We start from the raw sequence: 26,423 nt of genomic DNA, 5'->3' as shown, positions 1-26,423 counted from the left end.
ACTTTGCGTGGAGTGTCACACACGGCGCTCGACTGCACACAAAGACGTGATGGTCCCACGCAAAGCCACGGAAAGGCACGCAAAGTCCGTTCTATGGCTCAACAAAAGGAGTTTTGCACGCAGATTAGTACGCAAAGTCATTATTCAGTGCACAAAACAGTCTATAGACCAGGCGAGAGAGATAAACAAAGAGATGGCATAGAGACCTACAGAAGAGAGAGAGTGATAGAAAGATGACAACGACCACACCACACTGAGGGAGAGAGAGACGGAGACCATGTGATGGCACTATCAGCAGTGTGCAGCATAACAACCAGTAGCATAACAAAATGAACACAGGAGATAGGCAGAACACATTACAGTAAAGTAAAGAGGAAGCAATCGGGTCCTGATTAGAACTACAACATTTCTCATGTATAACTGTAATTTATGTATTGATTGTGACCTGTAACCAGAAACGTAAGCATCTTGTACTCATGTATTAACTTTGCACTGGAACCAGATAAGTAAGCATTCTGTAACCTATAACGTGATACCTCCGGGTTTGGGCCTATAACAAATAACAAAAATAAAATAAATAAATAAATAAATACATAGAGAGTTTACCCACTGGACAGTGCATTACTCATTCAGTTTAATCCAGCCCATGTTGTTATTATGTTCCATGAAGACAGAGCACCTTATTTGTAAGTGCTCCATTTGTGGGCCTTTTGGGTGGCTTTTCGAGGAACTTTCCCCTTAGGGCCTATTTTCACTTTATGGATGGAAGTGGCAATCCAAGATCTTGTCGACCGAAACGGATTTTCTGTGGCAGGGCACAGGTCCTGTAGAGTTGTTTTCTTCCACGGTCGGTGAGTAGTTCAACATTGATACTTTGGAATATTGCCTAGTATTTTAGGCACACACTGGTTATTGCCCAAGTCTCTGACACATTTGTATACTAAGTCTGGCATCCCCCATAGGTGGGCAAAGCCTACATTGATGAATGAGCACCTAGGATGTGGGCTGGTTGGCCTGGAGTGAGGAATGTACATGAAGTCATTTTATTCTGCTCATCTGTAGAGTACATTGCCGGATAGAGTAGGTCGATACTGCATATGCAGTACTTGCCTCATATTCAGATTTTTGGATGCCTTACTTTTCTGTGTTTTTTTCTAATGTAAGGGAAGGAGGACATTGCACTGCATTGCACTGTGCCTTGCAGTCTATCCTGATGAAGGACGGGGACACCTCCAGTATGCCTAATATATCTGTAATGATATGAGGTTGCAGCTATCCTGGACCTGCTACATTCATTAATCTTAATTATACAAAGGCACAAGAATTAAAAATGTTTACGGTTATATACAACACTCTATTTGATTTGTAGAGAACTCTTTACTGTTCAGACACCCAGGTAGGTCATAGTACATTACTGTAGCTATGTTTACTGTATGTTTAGACTTTCACGATTAAGGATATGCTCTTTTGCCCTTTCAAATGATCAGTTTAGAAATAATCTGCACACAACCTAGTATTTTGCTGATCTCAGCCATTTGACTTTTTTCTGTTTTTATTCCCTCCACACATCTCCAGACCTCTGTGCAGCTAATCCCCTCTATCATCCTGCTTTTTCTGGCATGTCTCTCTCTCTTGGCTGCCCTGAATGCACCTCTCCCCCAAGGAATATGTCTTGCTACCCTTGTGAAGGCCTCATGAAGCAAGACACAGCCAACAGATTTAAAGTTCAAATAGAAATGCTGTATTAAATTAAATGTCAGAATGGTAGAAGGCCTAACCTGACCTCTGCTGAAGTGGTATTTCCCTACCTAATGAAACTAAGGATAGTCTGAGTCAGAAAGTTCAACTTAAAAGACTGTTCATTTCCAAAACCTATACTTGCCCTCACAACTAAAGCTAAACAATGTGCAGGGATGTCATTCTTGATTTCAAAAGAAATAGGATTCCAAGTAAAGTGGCGCACCACTCAGACTGAGATGTGAACCTCCTGCAGAGTGTTTGATAATAATAGTAACTTCCACGTTGTCTGAATCGTGGACATTTTCAAATGGGATCCTGTTGCTGACAGGTGTGAACGGCTGGGTGGGGGCGAGCAAGGGCCATGAAGGTTAAGCTTGAGCTAAACAATACAGCAATATAAATGAATAGGTGGAAAGATAGCTCAACGGGTTAGGCGCTCGCTTCTGTGATCTATGTGTGATCTGCAGGTCGCAGGTTTGAAAACCGGCAAGTCCAACCCAGCCTTTCATCCTTCGGAGGTTAATAAATGAGTATCAACTTCAGTTGGGATGACGATGATGTATGTAAATAGGTTCTATGTACAGTGCTTAGCCATAAGCGCTATATGAATAAGGTGTTGGGATGGGGTTTCATTGAGAAGTGTACTGTAGATTTTACTGCTGGTGTTGAATATTTTACTTAACAATAGAGTGTGCCAACCCACTCACTGTGTACTGTAAAAAGAGGGGATGGATGAAAAGAATACACATTCAACAACTGGTGCTACAAACATTTGCTGGCACTTATTTCGGGTGCTTATTTCCCACACCAAAAAATAAAGATTATAAAAACTAATGTAAAAAAAAAACACAGGGTAAATGGAACCCAAAATAATCAATAAACACGAAATATATGTCACATGTGTAAAATGTACGATTTACTGCTGGACACGTTAAAAGTAACAATGGTGGGACACATATCATCCATATACCTTCTTGATTTAGACGTCACCCCGTTGATGGGGCTGACACCAGGTTCTGACCCTAGCCCTCAATTCGATCACGTGTACACCAGGGGCAAGATTACAGCAACTTTGCACCGGTGCAAGTGCAAAGTTACACAGTATTAGCACTAGAGCACATTTTTCCCTAGTGCAAAAACACAAGGGTCATTTTAAAAATTCTTTGCACCATGGTAAATGCAATTTTGCATGCTATGGGCATTAGAACAAAAATTGCCCTAGTGCAAATAACATGCATTTTTGCACAACGGCAAGGTTTGCCCTAGTGCTAACATGGAATGTTATTTTAGCACTAGGGCAAGCATTGCCCGTATACAAAAATGCATTGAAAGTGCATGTGCATCTGCACCAATGCATTGTTTGACCTAGTGCAAACACTGTGCAACTTTTCGGTAATCTGGCCCCAGGTAGGCGTTTAACTCTGCTTCTGCCCCAACTACAGAGTGTGCCAGACATCTAACTACCTGCGTTCTTAAAAGGATACCTATGTCAGACTCATTTTTACCTCCCACTGCATCTGTCGCCAGGGCCAGCAGATGAAGGAGTGGGGCATTAGCAAAACGAAAAGGTGAGGCTGGAAGGTTTTGAAAAAATCATAACCACGGGCACAGCTCGGGGCAACCGTCCAGACCATGGTTTTTCAGTCTGCCAGGCCATTACAGAAGGCGAAAAACTGTATGCAAATCAGGCTTGGTCCTACCCCAAAAGGAGCAGATCAGCCCGAACTGCTTGGTCACATGCCTTCTGCATGAGACCACAAGCATCCCCAGACATGTTTCAGCCTTGTTGGGCATCATCAGTGAGGAGTAGCTTGGGTCTCTAGGCCTGGCAGACTGTAGGACCCACGTCTGGGCATACTCGTCCCACTTGGGGTGACTTTAGCAAAACGAAAAGGTGATGATGGAAAGTTTTGAATAAATCATAACCACGGGCACAGCTCTTGGCAACCCTCCAGACCATCATTTTTCAGTCTGCCAAGCCATTACAGAAGGGGAAAAACTGTATGCAAATCAGGCTTGGTCCTACCCCAAAAGGGGAAGTCCAGCCCTAACTGCTAGGTCACATCCCTTCTGCACGAGACCTCAAGAATCTCCAGACACGTTGCAGCCTTGTTGGACGTGATCAGTGAGGAGTAGCTTGGGTCTCTAGGCCTGGCAGACTCGGGACCCACGTCTGTGCATACCCTTCCCATTCGGGGTGTCTTTAGAAAAACGAAAAGGTGATTGCTGGAAGGTTTTGAACAAATCATAACCACGGGCACAGCTCTGGGCAACCGTCCAGACCATCGTTTTTCAGACTGCTGAGCCATTGCAGAAGGGGAAAAACTGTATGCACATCAGGCTTGGTCCTAACGCAAAAGGGGCAGTCCAGCACGAACTTCTAGTTCACATCCCTTCTGCACGAGACCACAAGCATCCCCAGACATGTTTCAGCTTTGTTGGGCGTCATCAGTGTGGATTAGCTTGGGTCTCTAGGCCTTGCAGACTCGGGACCCACGTCTGGGCATACCCCTCCCGCTCGGGGTGACTTTAGCAAATCAAAAAGGTGATGGCTGGAAGGTTTTGAATAAATCAAAACCACGGGCACAGCTCTAGGCAACCCTCCAGACAATTGTTTTTCAGTCTGCCAAGTCATTACAAAAGGGGAAAAACTGTATGCAAATCAGACTTGGTCCTACCCCAAAAGGGGCAGTCCAACCCGAACTGCTAGGTCACATCCCTTCTGCACAAGACCACAAGCATCCCCAGACATGTTTCAGCCTTGTTGGGCATCATCAGTGAGGAGTAGCTTGGGTTTCTAGGCCTGGCAGACTCGGGACCCATGTCTGGGCATACCCGTCCCACTTGGGGTGACTTTAGCAAAACGAAAGGATGATAGGTGGGAGATTTTGAATAAATTATAACCAAGGGCACATCTCTGGGCAACCCTCCAGACGATCATTTTTCTGTCTGCCAAGCCATTACAAAAGGGGAAAAACTGTATGCAAATCAGGCTTGATCCTTCCCCAAAAGGGGCAGTCCAGCTCGAACTGCTAGGTCACAACCCTTCTGCACAAGACCACAAGCATCCCCAGACATGTTTCAGCCTTGTTGGGTGTCATCAGTGAGAAGTAGCTTGGGTCTCAAGGCCTGGCAGACTCGGGACCCACGTCTGGGTGCACCCATCCAACTAGGGGTGACTTTAGCAAAACGAAAAGGTGATGGGTGGAAGTTTTTGAATGAACTATGACCAAGGGCACAGCTCTGGGCAACCCTTCAGACCATTGTTTTTCAATCTGCCAAGCGATTACAGAAGGGGAAAACTGTATGCAAATAAGGCTTGGTCCTACCGTGAAAGGGGCAGTCCAGCCCAAACTACAAGGTCACATCCCTTCTGCACGGGACCACAAGCATCCCCAGACATGTTTCAGCCTTGTTGGGCGTCATCAGTGAGGAGTAGCTTGGGTCTCTTGGCCTGGCAGACTGGGGACCCACGTCTGGGCATACTCGTCCCTCTTGGGGTGACTTTAGCAAAACGAAAAGGTGATGCTGGAAAGTTTTGAATAAATCATAACCACAGGCACAGCTCTTGGCAACCCTCCAGACCATCATTTTTCAGTCTGCCAAGCCATTACAGAAGGGGAAAAACTGTATGCAAATCAGGCTTGGTCCTACCCCAAAAGGGGAAGTCCAGCCCTAACTGCTAGGTCACATCCCTTCTGCACGAGACCACAAGAATCCCCAGACACGTTTCAGCCTTGTTGGACGTGATCAGTGAGGAGTAGCTTGGGTCTCTAGGCCTGGCAGACTCGGGACCCACGTCTGGGCATACCCTTCCCACTCGGGGTGTCTTTAGAAAAACGAAAAGGTGATTGCTGGAAGGTTTTGAACAAATCATAACCATGGGCACAGCTCTGGGCAACCTTCCAGGCCATCGTTTTTCAGACTGCCGAGCCATTGCAGAAGGGGAAAAACTGTATGCACATCAGGCTTGGTCCTAACGCAAAAGGGGCAGTCCAGCACGAACTTCTAGTTCACATCCCTTCTGCACGAGACCACAAGCATCCCAAGACATGTTTCAGCTTTGTTGGGCGTCATCAGTGAGGATTAGCTTGAGTTTCTAGGCCTTGCAGACTCGGGACCCACGTCTGGGCATACCCCTCCCGCTCGGGGTGACTTTAGAAAATCAAAAAGGTGATGGCTGGAAGGTTTTGAATAAATCAAAACCACGGGCACAGCTCGAGGCAACCCTCCAGACAATTGTTTTTCAGTCTGCCAAGTCATTACAAAAGGGAAAAAACTGTATGCAAATCAGACTTGGTCCTACCCCAAAAGGAGCAGTCCAACCCGAACTGCTAGGTCACATCCCTTCTGCACAAGACCACAAGCATCCCCAGACATGTTTCAGCCTTGTTGGGCATCATCAGTGAGGAGTAGCTTGGGTTTCTAGGCCTGGCAGACTCGGGACCCATATCTGGGCATACCCGTCCCACTTGGGGTGACTTTAGCAAAACGAAAGGATGATAGGTGGGAGATTTTGAATAAATTATAACCAAGGGCACATCTCTGGGCAACCCTCCAGACCATCATTTTTCTGTCTGCCAAGCCATTACAAAAGGGGAAAAACTGTATGCAAATCAGGCTTGGTCCTTCCCCAAAAGGGGCAGTCCAGCTCGAACTGCTAGGTCACATCCCTTCTGCACAAGACCACAAGCATCCCCAGACATGTTTCAGCCTTGTTGGGCGTCATCAGTGAGGAGTAGCTTGGGTCTCTTGGCCTGGCAGACTCGGGACCCACGTCTGGGCATACCCGACCCATTCAGGGTGACTTTAGCAAAACCAAAGGTGATGGCTGGAACGTTTTGAATAAATGATAACCACGGGCGCAGCTCTGGGCAACACTCCAGACCATCGTTTTTCAGTCTTCCAAGCCATTACAAGGGGAAAAACTGTATGCAAATCAGGTTTGGTCCTACCCCAAAAGGGGAAGTCCAGTCCGAATTGCTAGGTCACATCCCTACTGCACAAGACCACAAGAATCCCCAGACATGTTTAAGTCTTGTTGGACGTCATCAGTGAGGAGTGGCTTGGGTCTTTAGGGCTGGCAGACTCGGGACCCACGTCTGGGTATACCGTTCCCACTCAGGATGTCTTTAGCAAAGCGAAAAGGTGATTGCTGGAAGGTTTTGAATACATCATAACCACATGCACAGCTCTGGTCAACCTTCCAGGCCAAAGTTTTTCAGTCTGCCAAGCCATTGCAGAATGGGAAAAAGTGTATTAACATCCGGCTTGGTCCTAACGCAAAAGGGGAAGTCCAGCACGAACTGTTAGGTCACATCCCTTCTGCACGAGACCACAATTATCCCCAGACATGTTTCAGCTTTGTTGGGCATCATCAGTGAGGAGTAGCTTGGGTCTCTAGGCTTTGCAGACTCGGGACCCACGTCTGAGCATACCCCTCCCACTCAGGGTGACTTTAGCAAAACAAAAAGGAGATGGCTACAAGGATTTGAATAAATCATAACCACGGGCACAGCTCTGGGCAACCATCTAGACAATTGTTTTTCAGTCTGCCAAGCCATTACAGAAGGGGAAAAAACTGTATGTAAATCAGGCTTGGTCCTACCCCAAAAGGGGCAGTCCAGCCCAAACTGCTTGGTCACATCCCTTTTGCATGAGACCACAAGCATCCCCAGACATGTTTCAGCCTTGTTGGGTGTCATTAGTGAGGAGTAGCTTGGGTCTCTAGGCCTGGCAGACTCGGGACCCACATCTGGCATACCCATTACACTCGGAGTGACTTAAGCAGAATGAAAAGGTGATGGCTGGAAGGTTTTGAATAAATCATAACCATAGGCACAGCTCGGGACAACCCTCCAGACCATCATTTTTTAGTCTGCCAAGCCATTACAGAAGGGGAAAAACTGTATGCAAATCAGGCTTGGTCCAACCCCAAAAGGGGAAGTCCAGCCCTAAATGCTAGGTCACATCCCTTCTGCACGAGACCTCAAGAATCCCCAGACACGTTTCAGCCTTGTTGGACGTGATCAGTGAGGAGTAGCTTGGGTCTCTAGGCCTGGCAGACTCGGGACCCACGTCTGGGCATACCCTTCCCACTCGGGGTGTCTTTAGAAAAACGAAAAGGTGATTGCTGGAAGGTTTTGAACAAATCATAACCACGGGCACAGCTCTGGGCAACTGTCCAGACCATGGTTTGTCAGTCTGCCAGGCCATTACAGAAGGGGAAAAACTGTATGCAAATCAGGTTTGGTCCTACACCAAAAGGAGCAGATCAGCCCGAACTGCTTGGTCACATGCCTTCTGCATGAGACCACAAGCATCCCCAGACATGTTTCAGCCTTGTTGGGCGTCATCAGTGAGGAGTAGCTTGGGTCTCTAGGCCTGGCAGACTGGGGACCCATGTCTGGGCATACTCGTCCCACTTGGGGTGACTTTAGCAAAACGAAAAGGTGATGCTGGAAAGTTTTGAATAAATCATAATCACGGGCACATGACTTGGCAACCCTCCAGACCATCATTTTTCAGTCTGCCAAGCCATTACAGAAGGGGAAAAACTGTATGCCAATCTGGCTTGGTCCTACCCCAAAAGGAGAAGTCCAGCCCTAACTGCTAGGTCACATCCCTTCTGCACGAGACCACAAGAATCCCCAGACACGTTTCAGCCTTGTTGGAAGTGATCAGAGAGGAGTAGCTTGGGTCTCTAAGCCTGGCAGACTCGGGACCCACGTCTGGGCATAGCCTTCCCACTCAGGGTGTCTTTAGAAAAACGAAAAGGTGATTGCTGGAAGGTTTTGAACAAATCATAACCACGGGCACAGCACTGGGCAACCTTCCAGGCAATCGTTTTTCAGACTGCCGAGCCATTGCAGAAGGGGAAAAACTGTATGCACATCAGGATTGGTCCTAACGCAAAAGGGGCAGTCCAGCACGAACTGCTAGGTCACATCCCTTCTGCACGAGACCACAAGCATCCCCAGACATGTTTCAGCCTTGTTGGGCATCATCAGTGAGGAGTAGCTTGGGTTTCTAGGCCTGGCAGACTCGGGACCCACGTCTGGGCATACCCCTCCCACTCGGGGTGACTTTAGCAAAACAAAATGGTGATGGCTACAAGGTTTAGAATAAATCATAACCACGGGCACAGCTCTGGGAAACCCTCCAGACAATCGTTTTTCAGTCTGCCATGCCCTTACAGAAGGGGATAAAACTGTATGTAAATCAGGCTTGGTCCTACCCCATAACGGGCAGTCCAGCCAGAACTGCTAGGTCACATCCCTTCTGCACGAGACCAAAAGCATCCCCAGACATGTTTTAGCCTTGTTGGGCTTCATCAGTGAGGCGTAGCTTGGGTCTCTAGGCTTTGCAGACTCGGGACCCACGTCTGTGCATAGCCGTCACACGCGGGGTGACTTTAGCAGAACGAAAAGGAGATTGCTGGAAGGTTTTGAATACATCATAACCACAGGCACAGCTCTGGGCAAACTACAGGCATTGTTTTTCAGTCTGCCGAGCCATTGCAGAAGGGGAAAAGGTGTATGCACATCAGGCTTGGTCCTAACGCAAAAGGGGAAGTCCAGCACGAACTGCTAGGTCACATCCCTTCTGCACGAGACCACAAGCATCCTCAGACATGTTTCAGCTTTGTTGGGCATCATCAGTGAGGAGTAGCTTGGGTCTCTTGGCCTGGCAGACCCGCGACCTACGTCTGGGCATACCCGTCCCACTCAGAGTGACTTTAGCAAAACCAAAGGTGATGGCTGCAACGTATTGAATAAATCCTAACAACGGGCACAGCTCTGGGCAACCCTCCAGACCATCATCTTTCAGTTTGCCAAGCCATTACAAAAGGGGAAAAACTGTATGCAAATCAGACTTGGTCCTACCCCAAAAGGGGCAGTCCAACCCGAACTGCTAGGTCACATCCCTTCTGCACGAGACCACAAGCATCCCCAGACATGTTTCAGCCTTGTTGGGCATCATCAGTGAGGAGTAGCTTGGGTTTCTAAGCCTGGCAGACTCGGGACCCATGTCTGGGCATACCCGTCCCACTTGGGGTGACTTTAGCAAAACGAAAGGAAGATAGGAGGACGATTTTGAATAAATTATAACCAAGGGCACATCTCTGGGCAACCCTCCAGACCATAATTTTTCTGTCTGTCTGCCAAGCCATTACAAAAGGGGAAAAACTGTATGCAAATCAGGCTTGGTCCTTCCCCAAAAGGGGCAGTCCAGCTCGAACTGCTAGGTCACATCCCTTCTGCACAAGACCACAAGCATCCCCAGACATGTTTCAGCCTTGTTGGGGGTCATCAGTGAGAAGTAGCTTGGGTCTCAAGGCCTGGCAGACTCGGGACCCACGTCTGGGTATACCCGTCCAACTAGGGGTGACTTTAGCAAAACGAAAAGGTGATGGGTGGAAGTTTTTGAATGAACTATGACCAAGGGCACAGCTCTGGGCAACCCTTCAGACCATTGTTTTTCAATCTGCCAAGCGATTACAGAAGGGGAAAACTGTATGCAAATAAGGCTTGGTCCTACCGCGAAAGGGGCAGTCCAGCCCAAACTACTAGGTCGCATCCCTTCTGCACAGGACCAAAAGCATCCCCAGACATGTTTCAGCCTTGTTGGGCATCATCAGTGAGGAGTAGCTTGGGTCTCTTGGCCTGGCAGACTCGGGACCCACGTCTGGGCATACCCGACCCATTCAGGGTGACTTTAGCAAAACCAAAGGTGATGGCTGGAACGTTTTGAATAAATGATAACCACGGGCGCAGCTCTGGGCAACACTCCAGATCATCGTTTTTCAGTCTGCCAAGCCATTACAAGGGGAAAAACTGTATGCAAATCAGGCTTGGTCCTACCCCAAAAGGGGAAGTCCAGTCCGAATTGCTAGGTCACATCCCTACTGCACAAGACCACAAGAATCCCCAGACATGTTTAAGTCTTGTTGGACGTCATCAGTGAGGAGTGGCTTGGGTCTTTAGGGCTGGCAGACTCGGGACCCACGTCTGGGTATACCGTTCCCACTCAGGATGTCTTTAGCAAAACGAAAAGGTGATTGCTGGAAGGTTTTGAATAAATCATAACCACATGCACAGCTCTGGTCAACCTTCCAGGCCATCGTTTTTCAGTCTGCCAAGCCATTGCAGAAAGGGAAAAAGTGTATTAACATCCGGCTTGGTCCTAACGCAAAAGGGGAAGTCCAGCACGAACTGTTAGGTCACATCCCTTCTGCACCAGACCACAATTATCCCCAGACATGTTTCAGCTTTCTTGGGCGTCATCAGTGAGGAGTAGCTTGGGTCTCTAGGCTTTGCAGACTCGGGACCCACGTCTGAGCATAACCCTCCCACTCGGGGTGACTTTAGCAAAACAAAAAGGTGATGGCTACAAGGATTTGAATAAATCATAACCACGGGCACAGCTCTGGGCAACCATCTAGACAATTGTTTTTCAGTCTGCCAAGCCATTACAGAAGGGGAAAAAACTGTATGTAAATCAGGCTTGGTCCTACCCCAAAAGGGGAAGTCCAGTCCGAACTTCTAGTTCACAACCCTTCAACACGAGACAACAAGAATACCCAGACATGTTTAAGTCTTGTTGGACGTCATCAGTGAGGTGTAGCTTGGGTCTTTAGGCCTGGCAGACTCAGGACGCACGTCTGGGTATACCGTTCCCACTCAGGATGTCTTTAGCAAAACAAAATGGTGATTGCTGGAAGGTTTTGAATACATCATAACCACAGGCAAAGCTCGGGGCAACCTACAGGCATCGTTTTTCAGTCTGCCGAGCCATTGCAGAAGGGGAAAAAGTGTATGCACATCAGGCTTGGTCCTAACGCAAAAGGGAAAGTCCAGCACGAACTGCTAGGTCACATCACTTCTGCACGAGACCACAAGCATCCTCAGACATGTTTCAGCTTTGTTGGGCGTCATCAGTGAGGAGTAGCTTGGGTCTCTAGGACTTGCAGACTCAGGACCCATGTCTAGGCATACCTCTCCCACTTGGGGTGACTTTGGCAAAACAAAAAGGTGATGGCTGCAAGGGTTTGAATAAATCATAACCACGGGCACAGCTCTGGGCAACCCTCCAGACAATCGTTTTTCAGTCTGCCAAGCCATTACAGAAGGGGAAAAACTGTATGCAAATCAGGCTTGGTCCTACCCCAAAAGGGGAAGTCCAGCCCTAACTGCTAGGTCACATCCCTTCTGCACGAGACCACAAGAATCCCCAGAAACGTTTCAGCCTTGTTGGACGTGATCAGTGAGGAGTAGCTTGGGTCTCTAGGCCTGGCAGACTCAGGACCCACGTCTGGGCATTTCCTTCCCACTCAGTGTGTCTTTAGAAAAACGAAAAAGTGATTGCTGGAAGGTTTTCAACAAATCATAACCACATTCACAGCTCTGGACAACCTTCCAGGCCATCGTTTTTCAGACTGCCGAGCCATTGCAGAAGGGGAAAAACTGTATGCACATCAGGATTGGTCCTAACGCAAAAGGGGCAGTCCAGCAAGAACTTCTAGGTCACATCCCTTCTGCATGAGACCACAAGAATCCCCAGACACGTTTCAGCCTTGTTGGACGTGATCAGTGAGGAGTAGCTTGGGTCTCAAGGCCTGGCAGACTCGGGAACCACGTCTGGGCATACCCCTCCCGCTCGGGGTGACTTTAGCAAATCAAAAAGGTGATGGCTGGAAGGTTTTGAATAAATCAAAACCACAGGCACAGCTCTAGGCAACCCTCCAGACAATTGTTTTTCAGTCTGCCAAGTCATTACAGAAGGGGAATACTGTATGTAAATCAGGCTTGGTCCTACCCCAAAAGGGGCAGTCCAGCCCAAACTGCTTGGTCACATCCCTTCTGCATAAGACCACAGGCATCCCCAGACATGTTTCAGCCTTGTTGGGTGTCATTAGTGAGGAATAGCTTGGGTCTCTAGGCCTGGCAGACTCGGGGCCCACGTCTGGGCATACCCATCACACTCAGGGTGACTTTAGCAGAACGAAAAGGTGATGGCTGGAAGGTTTTGAATAAATCATAACCATGGACACAGCTCTGGGCAACCCGCAAGACTATCATTTTTCAGTCTGCCAAGCCATTACAAAAGGGGAAAAACTGTATGCAAATCAGACTTGGTGCTACCCCAAAAGGGGCAGTCCAACCCGACCTGCTAGGTCACATCCCTTCTGCACGAGACCACAAGCATCCACAGACATGTTTCAGCCTTGTTGGGCGTCATGAGTGAGGAGTAGCTTGGGTCTCTAGGCCTGGCAGATTGGGGACCCACGTCTGGGCATACTCGTCCCACTTGGGGTGACTTTAGCAAAACGAAAAAGGTGATGCTGGAAAGTTTTGAATAAATCATAACCACGGGACTTGGCAACCCTCCAGACCATCATTTTTCAGTCTGCCAAGCCATTACAGAAGGGGAAAAACTGTATGCAAATCAGGCTTGGTCCTACCCCAAAAGGGGAAGTCCAGCCCTAACTGCTAGGTCACATCCCTTCTGCACGAGACCACAAGAATCCCCAGACACGTTTCAGCCTTGTTGGAAGTGATCAGAGAGGAGTAGCTTGGGTCTCTAAGCCTGGCAGACTCGGGACCCTCGTCTGGGCATACCCTTCCCACTCAGGGTGTCTTTAGAAAAACGAAAAGGTGATTGCTGGAAGGTTTTGAACAAATCATAACCACGGGCACAGCTCTGGGCAACCTTCCAGGCCATCGTTTTTCAGACTGCTGAGCCATTGCAGAAGGGGAAAAACTGTATGCACATCAGGCTTGGTCCTTCCCCAAAAGGGTCAGTCCAGCTCGAACTGCTAGGTCACATCCCTTCTGCACAAGGCCACAAGCATCCCCAGACATGTTTCAGCCTTGTTGGGCGTCATCAGTGAGAAGTAGCTTGGGTCTCAAGGACTGGCAGACTCGGGACCCACGTCTGGGTATACCCGTCCAACTAGGGGTGAATTAAGCAAAACAGAAAGGTGATGGGTGGAATTTTTTGAATGAACTATGACCAAGGGCACAGCTCTGGGCAACCATTCAGACGATTGTTTTTCAATCTGCCAAGCGATTACAGAAGGGGAAAACTGTATGCAAATAAGGCTTGGTCCTACCGTGAAAGGGGCAGTCAAGCCCAAACTACTAGGTCACATCCCTTCTGCACGGGACCACAAGCATCCCCAGACATGTTTCAGCCTTGTTGGGCGTCATCAGTGAGGAGTAGCATGGGTCTCTTGGCCTGGCAGACTCGGGACCCACGTCTGGGCATACCCGACCCATTCAGGGTGACTTTAGCAAAACCAAAGGTGATGGCTGGAACGTTTTGAATAAATGATAACCACGGGCGCAGCTCTGGGCAACACTCCAGACCATCGTTTTTCAGTCTGCCAAGCCATTACAAGGGGAAAAACTGTATGCAAATCAGGCTTGGTCCTACCCCAAAAGGGGAAGTCCAGTCCGAATTGCTAGGTCACATCCCTACTGCACAAGACCACAAGAATCCCCAGACATGTTTAAGTCTTGTTGGACGTCATCAGTGAGGAGTGGCTTGGGTCTTTAGGGCTGGCAGACTCAGGACCCACGTCTGGGTATACCGTTCCCACTCAGGATGTCTTTAGCAAAACGAAAAGGTGATTGCTGGAAGGTTTTGAATACATCATAACCACATGCACAGCTCTGGTCAACCTTCCAGGCCATCGTTTTTCAGTCTGCCAAGCCATTGCAGAAAGGGAAAAAGTGTATTAACATCCGGCTTGGTCCTAACGCAAAAGGGGAAGTCCAGCACGAACTGTTAGGTAACATCCCTTCTGCACGAGACCACAATTATCCCCAGACATGTTTCAGCTTTCTTGGGCGTCATCAGTGAGGAGTAGCTTGGGTCTCTAGGCTTTGCAGACTCGGGACCCACGTCTGAGCATACCCCTCCCACTCGGGGTGACTTTAGCAAAAAAAAAAAGGTGATGGCTACAAGGATTTGAATAAATCATAACCACAGGCACAGCTCTGGGCAACCATCTAGACAATTGTTTTTCAGTCTGCCAAGCCATTACAGAAGGCGAAAAAACTGTATGTAAATCAGGCTTGGTCCTACCCCAAAAGGGGCAGTCCAGCCCAAACTGCTTGGTCACATCCCTTTTGTATGATTCCACAAGCATCCCCAGACATGTTTCAGCCTTGTTGGGTGTCATTAGTGAGGAGTAGCTTGGGTCTCTAGGCCTGGCAGACTCGGGACCCACATCTGGCATACCCATTACACTCGGAGTGACTTTAGCAGAATGAAAAGGTGATGGCTGGAAGGTTTTGAATAAATCATAACCATGGGCACAGCTCGGGACAACCCTCCAGACCATCATTTTTCAGTCTGCCAAGCCATTACAAAAGGGGAAAAACTGTATGCAAATCAGACTTGGTCCTACCCCAAAAGGGCAGTCCAGTCGGAACTGCTAGGTCACATCCCTTCTGCACGAGACCACAAGCATCCCCAGACAAGTTTCAGACTTGTTGGGCTTAATCAGTGAGGAGTAGCTTGGGTCTCTCTGCCTTGCAGACTCAGGACCCACGTCTGGGCATACCCGTCCCACTTGGGGTGATTTTAGCAAAATGAAAAGGTGATAGGTGGAAGATTTTGAGTAAATCATAACCATGGGCACAGCTCTGGGCAACCCTCCAGACAATCGTTTTTCAGTCTGTCAAGCCATTAAAGACGGGGGAAAAACTGTATGTAAATCAGGCTTGGTCCTACTCCAAAAGGGGCAGTCCAGCCCAAAATGCTTGGTCACATCCCCTCTGCATGAGACCACAGGCATCTCCAGACATGTTTCAGCCTTGTTGGACGTCATTAGTGAGGAGTAGCTTGGGTCTCTAGGCCTGGCAGACTCGGGACCCACGTCTGTGCATAGCCGGCACACGCGGGTGACTTTAGCAGAACGAAAAGGTGATGGTTGGAAGGTTTTGAATAAATCATAACCATGGGCACCGCCCTGGGAAACCCTCCAGACCATCATTTTTCAGTCTGCCAAGCCATTACAAAAGGGGAAAAACTGTATGCAAATCAGACTTGGTCCTACGCCAAAAGGGGCATTCCAGCCCAAACTGCTGGGTCACGTCTCTTCTGCACGAGATCGCAAGCATCCCAGACATGTTTCAGCCTTATTGGGCATCATCAGTGAGGAGTAGCTTGGGTCTCTTGGCCTGGCAGACCCGGGACCCACATCTGTGCATACCCCTCCCACTCAGGGTGACTTTAGCAAAACCAAAGGTGATGGCTGGAACGTATTGAATAAATCATAACAACGGGCACAGCTCTGGGCAACCCTCCAGACCATCATTTTTCAGTCTGCCAAGCCATTACAAAAGGGAAAAACTGTATGCAAATCAGGCTTGGTCCTACCCCATAACAGGCAGTCCAGCCCCAACTGCTAGGTCACATCCCTTCTGCACGAGACCACAAGCATCCCCAGACATGTTTCAGCCTTGCTGGGCTTCATCAGTGAAGAGTAGCTTGGGTCTCTAGGCTTTGCAGACTCGGGACCCACGTCTGGGCATACCCCTCCCCCTCGGGGTGACTTTAGCAAAAAAAAAAGGTGATGGCTTCAAGGTTTAGAATAAATCATAACCACGGGCACAGCTCTGGGAAACCCTCCAGACAATCGTTTTTCAGTCTGCCATGCCCTTACAGAAGGGGATAAAACTGTATGTAAATCAGGCTTGGTCCTACCCCATAACGGGCAGTCCAGCCAGAACTGCTAGGTCACATCCCTTCTGCACGAGACCAAAAGCATCCCCAGACATGTTTCAGCCTTGTTGGGCTTCATCAGTGAGGCGTAGCTTGGGTCTCTAGGCTTTGCAGACTCGGGACCCACGTCTGTGCATAGCCGTCACACGCGGGGTGACTTTAGCAGAACGAAAAGGAGATTGCTGGAAGGTTTTGAATACATCATAACCATAGGCACAGCTCTGGGCAACCTACAGGCATTGTTTTTCAGTCTGCCGAACCATTGCAGAAGGGGAAAAGTGTATGGAAATCAGACTTGGTCCTACCCCAAAAGGGGCAGTCCAACCCGAACTGCTAGGTCACATCCCTTCTGCACGAGACCACAAGCATCCCCAGACATGTTTCAGCCTTGTTGGGCATCATCAGTGAGGAGTAGCTTGAGTTTCTAGGCCTGGCAGACTCGGGACCCATGTCTGGGCATACCCGTCCCACTTGGGGTGACTTTAGCAAAACGAAAGGATGATAGGTGGAAGATTTTGAATAAATTATAACCAAGGGCACATCTCTGGGCAACCCTCCAGACCATCATTTTTCTGTCTGCCAAGCCATTACAAAAGGGGAAAAACTGTATGCAAATTAGGCTTGGTCCTTCCCCAAAAGGGGCAGTCCAGCTCGAACTGCTAGGTCACAACCCTTCTGCACAAGACCACAAGCATCCCCAGACATGTTTCAGCCTTGTTGGGCGTCATCAGTGAGAAGTAGCTTGGCTCACAAGGCCTGGCAGACTCGGGACCCACGTCTGGGTATACCCGTCCAACTAGGGGTGGATTTAGCAAAACGAAAAGGTGATGGGTGGAAGTTTTTGAATGAACTATGACCAAGGGCACAGCTCTGGGCAACCCTTCAGACCATTGTTTTTCAATCTGCCAAGCGATTACAGAAGGGGAAAACTGTATGCAAATAAGGCTTGGTCCTACCGCGAAAGGGGCAGTCCAGCCCAAACTACTAGGTCACATCCCTTCTGCACAGGACCACAAGCATCCCCAGACATGTTTCAGCCTTGTTGGGCATCATCAGTGAGGAGTAGCTTGGGTCTCTTGGCCTGGCAGACTCGGGACCCACGTCTGGGCATACCCGACCCATTCAGGGTCACTTTAGCAAAACCAAAGGTGATGGCTGGAACGTTTTGAATAAATGATAACCACGGGCGCAGCTCTGGGCAACACTCCAGACCATCTTTTTTCAGTCTGCCAAGCCATTACAAGGGGAAAAACTGTATGCAAATCAGGCTTGGTCCTACCCCAAAAGGGGAAGTCCAGTCCGAATTGCTAGGTCACATCCCTACTGCACAAGACCACAAGAATCCCCAGACATGTTTAAGTCTTGTTGGACGTCATCAGTGAGGAGTGGCTTGGGTCTTTAGGGCTGGCAGACTCGGGACCCACGTCTGGGTATACCGTTCCCATTCAGGATGTCTTTAGCAAAACAAAAAGTTGATTGCTGGAAGGTTTTGAATAAATCATAACCACAGGCAAAGCTCTGGGCAACCTACAGGCATCGGTTTTCAGTCTGCCGAGCCATTGCAGAAGGGGAAAAAGTGTATGCACATCAGGCTTGGTCCTAACACAAAAGGGAAAGTCCAGCACGAACTGCTAGGTCACATCACTTCTGCACGAGACCACAAGCATCCTCAGACATGTTTCAGCTTTGTTGGGTGTCATCAGTGAGGAGTAGCTTGGGTCTCTAGGACTTGCAGACTCGGGACCCATGTCTGGGCATACCTCTCCCACTTGGGGTGACTTTGGCAAAACAAAAAGGTGATGGCTGCAAGGGTTTGAATAAATCATAACCACGGGCACAGCTCTGGGCAACCCTCCAGACAATCGTTTTTCAGTCTGCCAAGCCATTACAGAAGGGGAAAAACTGTATGCAAATCAGGCTTGGTCCTACCCCAAAAGGGGAAGTCCAGCCCTAACTGCTAGGTCACTTCCCTTCTTCACGAGACCACAAGAATCCCCAGACACGTTTCAGCCTTGTTGGACGTGATCAGTGAGGAGTAGCTTGGGTCTCTAGGCCTGGCAGACTCGGGACCCACGTCTGGGCATATCCTTCCCACTCAGGGTGTCTTTAGAAAAACGAAAAGGTGATTGCTGGAAGGTTTTGAACAAATCATAACCACGGGCACAGCTCTGGGCAACCTTCCAGGCCATCGTTTTTCAGACTGCCGAGCCATGGCAGAAGGGGAAAAACTGTATGCACATCAGGATTGGTCCTAACGCAAAAGGGGCAGTCCAGCACAACTTCTAGGTCACATCCCTTCTGCACGAGACCACAAGAATCCCCAGTCACGTTTCAGCCTTGTTGGACGTGATCAGTGAGGAGTAAATTGGGTCTCAAGGCCTGGCAGACTCGGGAACCACGTCTGGGCATACCCCTCCCGCTCAGGGTGACTTTAGAAAATCAAAAAGGTGATGGCTGGAAGGTTTTGAATAAATCATAACCACAGGCAAAGCTCTGGGCAACCTACAGGCATCGTTTTTCAGTCTGCCGAGCCATTGCAGAAGGGGAAAAAGTGTATGCACATCAGGCTTGGTCCTAACGCAAAAGGGAAAGTCCAGCACGAACTGCTAGGTCACATCCCTTCTGCACGAGACCACAAGCATCACCAGACATGTTTCAGCTTTGTTGGGCGTCATCAGTGAGGAGTAGCTTGGGTCTCTTGGACTTGCAGACTCAGGACCCATGTCTAGGAATAGCTCTCCCACTTGGGGTGACTTTGGCAAAACAAAAAGGTGATGGCTGCAAGGGTTTGAATAAATCATAACCATGGGCACAGCTCTGGGCAACCCTCCAGACAATCGTTTTTCAGTCTGCCAACCCATTACAGAAGGGGAAAAACTGTATGCAAATCAGGCTTGGTCCTACCCCAAAAGGGGAAGTCCAGCCCTAACTGCTAGGTCACATCCCTTCTGCACGAGACCACAAGAATCCCCAGACACGTTTCAGCCTTGTTGGACGTGATCAGTGAGGAGTAGCTTGGGTCTCAAGGCCTGGCAGACTCGGGAACCACGTCTGGGCATACCCCTCCCGCTCGGGGTGACTTTAGCAAATCAAAAAGGTGATGGCTGGAAGGTTTTGAATAAATCAAAACCACGGGCACAGCTCTAGGCAACCCTCCAGACAATTGTTTTTCAGTCTGCCAAGTCATTACAGAAGGGGAATACTGTATGTAAATCAGGCTTGGTCCTACCCCAAAAGGGGCAGTCCAGCCCAAACTGCTTGGTCACATCCCTTCTGCATAAGACCACAGGCATCCCCAGACATGTTTCAGCCTTGTTGGGTGTCATTAGTGAGGAATAGCTTGGGTCTCTAGGCCTGGCAGACTCGGGACCCACGTCTGGGCATACCCATCACACTCAGGGTGACTTTAGCAGAACGAAAAGGTGATGGCTGGAAGGTTTTGAATAAATCATAACCATGGACACAGCTCTGGGCAACCCGCAAGACCATCATTTTTCAGTCTGCCAAGCCATTACAAAAGGGGAAAAACTGTATGCAAATCAGACTTGGTCCTACCCCAAAAGGGGCAGTCCAACCCGACCTGCTAGGTCACATCCCTTCTGCACGAGACCACAAGCATCCATAGACATGTTTCAGCCTTGTTGGGCATCATCAGTGAGGAGTAGCTTGGGTTTCTAGGCCTGGCAGACTCGGGACACATGTCTGGGCATACCTGTCTCACTTGGGGTGACTTTAGCTAAACGAAAGGATGATAGGTGGAAGATTTTGAATAAATTATAACCAAGGGCACATCTCTGGGCAACCCTCCAGACCATCATTTTTCTGTCTGCCAAGCCATTACAAAAGGGGAAAAACTGTATGCAAATCAGGCTTGGTCCTTCCCCAAAAGGGGCAGTCCAGCTCGAACTGCTAGGTCACATCCCTTCTGCACAAGACCACAAGCATCCCCAGACATGTTTCAGCCTTGTTGGGCGTCATCAGTGAGAAGTAGCTTGAGTCTCAAGGCCTGGCAGACTCGGGACCCACGTCTGGGTATACCCGTCCAACTAGGGGTGACTTTAGCAAAACGAAAAGGTGATGGGTGGAAGTTTTTGAATGAACTATGACCAAGGGCACAGCTCTGGGCAACCCTTCAGACCATTGTTTTTCAATCTGCCAAGCGATTACAGAAGGGGAAAACAGTATGCAAATAAGGCTTGGTCCTACCGCGACGGGCAGTCCAGCCCAAACTACTAGGTCACATCCCTTCTGCACGGGACCACAAGCATCCCCAGACATGTTTCAGCCTTGTTGGGCGTCGTCAGTGAGGAGTAGCTTGGATCTCTTGGCCTGGCAGACTCGGGACCCACGTCTAGGCATACCCGACCCATTCAGGGTGACTTTAGCAGAACCAAAGGTGATGGCTGGAACGTTTTGAATAAGTGATAACCACGGGCGCAGCTCTGGGCAACACTCCAGACCGTCGTTTTTCAGTCTGCCAAGCCATTACAAGGGGAAAAACTGTATGCAAATCATGCTTGGTCCTACCCCAAAAGGGGAAGTCCAGTCCGAACTGCTAGGTCACATCCCTACTGCACAAGACCACAAGAATCCCCAGACATGTTTAAGTCTTGTTGGACGTCATCAGTGAGGAGTGGCCTGGGTCTTTAGGGCTGGCAGACTCGGGACCCACGTCTGGGTATACCGTTCGCTCTCAGGATGTCTTTAGCAAAACGAAAAGGTGATTGCTGGAAGGTTTTGAATACATCATAACCACATGCACAGCTCTGGTCAACCTTCCAGGCCATCGTTTTTCAGTCTGCCAAGCCATTGCAGAAAGGGAAAAAGTGTATTAACATCCGGCTTGGACCTAATGCAAAAGGGGAAGTCCAGCATGAACTGTTAGGTCACATCCCTTCTGCACCAGACCACAATTATCCCCAGACATGTTTCAGCTTTCTTGGGCGTCATTAGTGAGGAGTAGCTTGGGTCTCTAGGCTTTGCAGACTCAGGACCCACGTCTGAGCATACCCCTACCACTCGGGGTGACTTGAGCAAAACAAAAAGGTGATGGCAACAAGGATTTGAATAAATCATAACCACGGGCACAGCTCTGGGCAACCATCTAGACAGTTGTTTTTCAGTCTGCTAAGCCATTACAGAAGGGGAAAAAACTGTATGTAAATCAGGCTTGGTCCTACCCCAAAAGGGGCAGTCCAGCGCAAACTGCTTGGTCACATCCCTTTTGCATGAGACCACAAGCATCCCCAGATATGTTTCAGCCTTGTTGGGTGTCATTAGTGAGGAGTAGCTTGGGTCTCTAGGCCTGGCAGACTCGGGACCCACATCTGGCATACCCATTACACTCGGAGTGACTTTAGCAGAATGAAAAGGTGATGGCTGGAAGGTTTTGAATAAATAACCATGGGCACAGCTCGGGACAACCCTCCAGACCATCATTTTTCAGTCTGCCAAGCCATTACAAAAGGGGAAAAACTGTATGCAAATCAGACTTGGTCCTACCCCAAAAGGGCAGTCCAGCCCGAACTGCTAGGTCACATCCCTTCTGCACGACACCACAAGCATCCCCAGACATGTTTCAGCCTTGTCAGGCGTCATCAGTGAGGAGTAGCTTGGGTCTCTAGGCCTGGCAGACTCGGGACCCACGTCTGGGCATACCGGTCCCACTTTGGGTGAGTTTAGCAAAACGAAAAGGTGATGGGTGGAAGTTTTTGAATAAATTATAACCAAGGGCCCAGCTCTGGACAATCCTCCAGACCATTGTTTTTCAGTCTGCCAAGCCATTACAGAAGGGGAAAAACTGTATGCAAATCAGGCTTGGTCCTACCCCATAACGGGCAGTAAAGCCCGAACTGCTAGGTCACATCCCTTCTGCACGAGACCACAAGCATCCCCAGACATGTTTCAGCCTTGTTGGGCTTAATCAGTGAGGAGTAGCTTGGGTCTCTCTGCCTGGCAGACTCAGGACCCACGTCTGGGCATACCCGTCCCACTTGGGGTGACTTTAGCAAAATGAAAAGGTGATAGGTGGAAGATTTTGAATAAATCATAACCATGGGCACAGCTCTGGGCAACCCTCCAGACAATCGTTTTTCAGTCTGTCAAGCCATTAAAGACGGGGGAAAAACTGTATGTAAATCAGGCTTGGTCCTACCCCAAAAGGGGCAGTCCAGCCCAAAATGCTTGGTCACATCCCTTCTGCATGAGACCACAGGCATCCCCAGACATGTTTCAGCCTTGTTGGGCGTCATTAGTGAGGAGTAGCTTGGGTCTCTAGGCCTGGCAGACTCGGGACCCACGTCTGTGCATAGTCGGCACACGCGGGTGACTTTAGCAGAACGAAAAGGTGATGGTTGGAAGGTTTTGAATAAATCATAACCATGGGCACAGCCCTGGGAAACCCTCCAGACCATCATTTTTCAGTCTGCCAAGCCATTACAAAAGGGTAAAAACTGTATGCAAATCAGACATGGTCCTACGCCAAAATGGGCATTCCAGCCCAAACTGCTGGGTCACGTCCCTTCTGCACGAGATCGCAAGCATCCCAGACATGTTTCAGCCTTGTTGGGCATCATCAGTGAAGAGTAGCTTGGGTCTCTAGGCTTTGCAGACTCGGGACCCACATCTGGGCATACCCCTCCCACTCGGGGTGACTTTAGCAAAACCAAAGGTGATGGCTGCAACGTATTGAATAAATCATAACAACGGGCACAGCTCTGGGCAACCCTCCAGACCATCATTTTTCAGTCTGCCAAGCCATTACAAAAGGGAAAAACTGTATGCAAATCAGGCTTGGTCCTACCACATAATGGGCAGTCCAGCCCCAACTGCTAGGTCACATCCCTTCTGCACGAGACCACAAGCATCCCCAGACATGTTTCAGCCTTGCTGGGCTTCATCAGTGAAGAGTACCTTGGGTCTCTAGGCTTTGCAGACTCGGGACCCACGTCTGGGCTTACCCCTCCCACTCGGGGTGACTTTAGCAAAACAAAAAGGTGATGGCTACAAGGTTTTGAATAAATCATAACCACGGGCACAGCTCTGGGCAACCCTCCAGACAATCATTTTTCAGTCTGCCATGCCCTTACAGAAGGGGAGAAAAAACTGTATGTAAATCAGGCTTGGTCCTACCCCATAACGGGCAGTCCAGCCAGAACTGCTAGGTCACATCCCTTCTGCACGAGACCAAAAGCATCCCCAGACATGTTTCAGCCTTGTTGGGCTTCATCAGTGAGGAGTAGCTTGGGTCTCTAGGCTTTGCAGACTCGGGACCCACGTCTGTGCATAGCCGTCACACGCAGCGTGACTTTAGCAGAACGAAAAGGAGATTGCTGGAAGGTTTTGAATACATCATAACCACAGGCACAGCTCTGGGCAACCTACAGGCATCGTTTTTCAGTCTCCCGAGCCATTGCAGAAGGGGAAAAAGTGTATGCACATCAGGCTTGGTCCTAACGCAAAAGGGGAAGTCCAGCACGAACTGCTAGGTCACATCCCTTCTGCACGAGACCACAAGCATCCTCAGACATGTTTCAGCTTTGTTGGGCATCATCAGTGAGGAGTAGCTTGGGTCTCTTGGCCTGGCAGACCCAGGACCCACGTCTGGGCATACCCGTCCCACTCAGGGTGACTTTAGCAAAACCAAAGGTGATGGCTGCAACGTATTGAATAATCCTAACAACGGGCACAGCTCTGGGCAACCCTCCAGACCATCATTTTTCAGTCTGCCAAGCCATTACAAAAGGGGAAAATCTGTATGCAACTCAGGCTTGGTCCTACCCCATAACGGGCAGTCCAGCCTGAACTGCTAGGTTACATCCCTTCTGTACGAGACCACAAGCATTCCCAGACATGTTTCAGCCTTGTTGGGCTTCATCAGTGAGGAGTATCTTGGGTCTCTAGGCTTTGCAGACTTGGGAACCACGTCTGGGCATACCCCTCCCACTCGGGGTGACTTTAGCAAAACAAAAAGGTGATGGCTACAAGGTTTTGAATAAATCATAACCACGGGCACAGCTCTGGGCAACCCTCCAGACAATCGTTTTTCAGTCTGCTATACCATTACAGAAGGGGAAAACACTGTATGTAAATCAGGCTTGGTCCTACCCCAAAAGGGGCTGTCCAGCCCAAACTGCTTGGTCACATCCTTTCTGCATGAGACCACAAGCATCACCAGACATGTTTCAGCCTTGTTGGGTATTATTAGTGAGGAGTAGCTTGGGTCTCTAGGCCTGGGAGACTCGGGACCCACATCTGAGCATACCCATCACACTCGGAGTGACTTTAGCAGAACGAAAAGGTGATGGCTGGAAGGTTTTGAATAAATCATAACCATGGGCACAGCTCTGGGCAACCCTTCAGACCATCATTTTTCAGTCTTCCAAGCCATTACAAAAGGGGAAAAACTGTATGAAAATCAGGCTTGGTCCTACCACAGAAGGGGAAGTCCAATCCGAACGTCTAGTTCACAACCCTTCAGCACGAGACCATAAGAATACCCAGACATGTTTAAGTCTTGTTGGGCGTCATCAGTGAGGAGTAGCTTGGGTCTTTAGGCCTGGCAGACTCGGGACGCACGTCTGGGTATACCGTTCCCACTCAGGATGTCTTTTGCAAAACAAAAAGGTGATTGCTGGAAGGTTTTGAATAAATCATAACCACAGGCACAGCTCTGGGCAACCCTCCAGACAATCATTTTTCAGTCTTCCAAAACATTACAAAAGGGGAAAAACTGTATGAAAATCAGGCTTGGTCCTACCACAAAAGGGGAAGTCCAGTCCGAACTTCTAGTTCACAACCCTTCAGCACGAGACCACAAGAATACCCAGACATGTTTAAGTCTTGTTGGACGTCATCAGTGAGGAGTAGCTTGGGTCTTTAGGCCTGGCAGACTCGTGACGCACGTCTGGGTATACCGTTCCCACTCAGGATGTCTTTAGCAAAACAAAAAGGTGATTGCTGGAAGGTTTTCAATAAATCATAACCACATGCACAGCTCTGGGCAACCTACAGGCATCGTTTTTCAGTCTGCCGAGCCATTGCAGAAGGGGAAAAAGTGTATGCACATCAGGCTTGGTCCTAACGCAAAAGGGAAAGTCCAACACAAACTGCTAGGTCACATCACTTCTGCACGAGACCACAAGCATCCTCAGACTTGTTTCAGCTTTGCTGGGCGTCATCAGTGAGGAGTAGCTTGGGTCTCTAGGACTTGCAGACTCAGGACCCATGTCTGGGCATACCTCTTCCTCTTGGGGTGACTTTGGCAAAACAAAAGGTGAGGGCTGCAAGGGTTTGAATAAATCATAACCACGGGCACAGCTCGGGGTAACCCTCCAGACAATCGTTTGTCAGTCTGCCAAGCCATTACAGAAGGGGAAAATTGTATATAAATCAGGTTTGGTCCTACCCCAAAAGGGGCAGTCCATCCCAAACTGCTTGGTCACATCCCTTCTGCATGAGACCACAAGCATCCCCAGACATGTTTCAGCCTTGTTGGGTGTCATTAGTGAGGAGGAGTTTGGGTCTCTAGGCCTGGCAGACTCGGGACCCAAGTCTGGGCATACCCATCAAACTCAGAGTGGCTTTAGCAGAACGAAAGGTGATGGCTTGAAGGTTTTGAATAAATCATAACCTTGGGCACAGCTCTGGTCAACCCACCAGACCATACTTTTTCAGTCTGCCAAGCCATTACAAAAGGGGAAAACTGGATGCAAATCAGACTTGGTCCTACCGCAAAAGGGGCAGTCCAGCCCGAACTGCTAGGCCTCATCCCTTCTGCACGAGACCACAAGCATCCCCAGACATGTTTCAACCAAGTTGGGGGTCATCAGTGAGGAGTAGCTTGGGTCTCTAGGCCTGGCAGACTCGAGACCCACAGCTGGGCATACCCATTACACTTGGAGTGACTTTAGCAGAATGAAAAGGTGATGGCTGGAAGGTTTTGAATA

This window comes from Ambystoma mexicanum, chromosome 8 (assembly GCF_040938575.1).
Source record: "Ambystoma mexicanum isolate Mex_15411 chromosome 8, UKY_AmexF1_1, whole genome shotgun sequence".
In the NCBI taxonomy this organism is placed as follows: domain Eukaryota; kingdom Metazoa; phylum Chordata; class Amphibia; order Caudata; family Ambystomatidae; genus Ambystoma; species Ambystoma mexicanum.
This window is presented reverse-complemented; position numbering follows the sequence as displayed.